The sequence below is a fragment of the Chiloscyllium plagiosum genome, unplaced genomic scaffold (assembly GCF_004010195.1).
Source record: "Chiloscyllium plagiosum isolate BGI_BamShark_2017 unplaced genomic scaffold, ASM401019v2 scaf_59507, whole genome shotgun sequence".
Taxonomy (NCBI): domain Eukaryota; kingdom Metazoa; phylum Chordata; class Chondrichthyes; order Orectolobiformes; family Hemiscylliidae; genus Chiloscyllium; species Chiloscyllium plagiosum.
This window is the reverse complement of record NW_025149893.1, coordinates 1-1,357: the sequence shown is the minus strand read 5'-3', so window position 1 is coordinate 1,357 and position 1,357 is coordinate 1. Positions and strand designations below refer to the sequence as shown.

The 1,357-nt window shown below is 45.0% G+C and overlaps 1 non-coding gene across 1 annotated transcript; it reads left to right on the top strand.

The window, feature by feature from the left end:
* Nucleotides 1–535: 535 nt before the first annotated feature.
* On the top strand, nt 536–608 carry trnar-ucg. The gene has a single exon. It is a non-coding gene; the product is annotated as a tRNA-Arg (tRNA).
* Nucleotides 609–1,357: the final 749 nt, after the last annotated feature.

Below are 1,357 nucleotides of genomic sequence, written 5' to 3'. Positions count from 1 at the left end.
TATTAGAAATACTGCAGAGTGTGAAAACAGATAAGTCAGCTGGTCCGGATGGGATCTATCTGATGTGGTTTAGCAAATGCACTGCAGGAAGGTACATATCAAGCTGATGCTAACAACGGCTCGTTTTGAGCCGCTAATTTGCAGTGAAGTGGCGGCGCCAATAAAAGGTGTCACGCATCTCGTCTAATTCCACATCCAGAGCTCGAAATGACCGGATGTCTCTCGCTGAGTATCTGCAGGGTCTTGCTTGGACGACACCATGACACTTTTTCACTGGAGTGGATCATGAAATCGCGTCGTGACTGTGAATAAAACGATGGAAACTTGCAGCAGAGAAGGACGCGACCCTGAAGCAGGCAGCTGAGGACAAATGTTTCTCCTTTGCCAGTGAAAGGCACTCCTTCACAAATCGGAAACTTCGAAGTGAAGCAATGTTGGTGATTATCTTCGGTGCTTGTTCACCTTTTTAATTCTGATTCCGTGAAAGTCCATGGCATTACATATCGACATTCTGTCAAGGGTTGGCTTGTCTCTTGGGCCAGTGGCGTAATGGATAACGCGTCTGACTTCGGATCAGAAGATTGTAGGTACGAGTCCTACCTGGCTCGAGTGAACTGTTTTGCTTTAACCGTGGTCGACGTTGACGCTCCCTTGTGAAGTCCTGGCGGTACGTCGCCTCTGTGCTTCCGCATTTAAAACTTGCATTTGTCCTATTGTCCATTTCAAATTCCAGCTCTCCACAACGGACACCGCTGTCGGTTTGGGGGTATCTTACTGTGTGTCTCCCTCTGTGGGTGAAAATGAGCATGAGTTCCTCAAAAGAGTTACAATTCGCTGTGGAAGTGTCATACTTCTGCCCCGTTATTGTGCCATTTAAGAACATAGGATAACCTCATTGACATTTGCCTTGGAAACATTAGAACACACGAGACTTTGAGCCAAAGTTGGAAACTGCGACTAGAATAGGTAGCTCTCTGATTAGCCGCAATGCACACGAACGGAATGGCCTTTTCCCACTTTGTAAATCTTCGAAGACAAGTTGAAAATAATCTACAACGGAAATGTTCAGAAAGTGTGTTTTATTTACACCAAATATTATAGTATCTATCGCCTTGTCTTGTTATTTACTTGTGAGGATTCGGTACTCTCAGCACCGTGGCCCGTATTCCCGCTCATGGAATGGTTGTATTGTTCAGCAAACATATCGGTGTACCAGTACTTCTGCTGATTTTCCGATGCTGGCAGGTCATTGGTTTTGTCCAAAACATTATGAAGGTTAACATAACATAAATAGCAGCAGTTTCTGGAAATCTGAGCAAAAAAGGAAAATTGTTTGCGGAACGCAGCAGGACTGGCA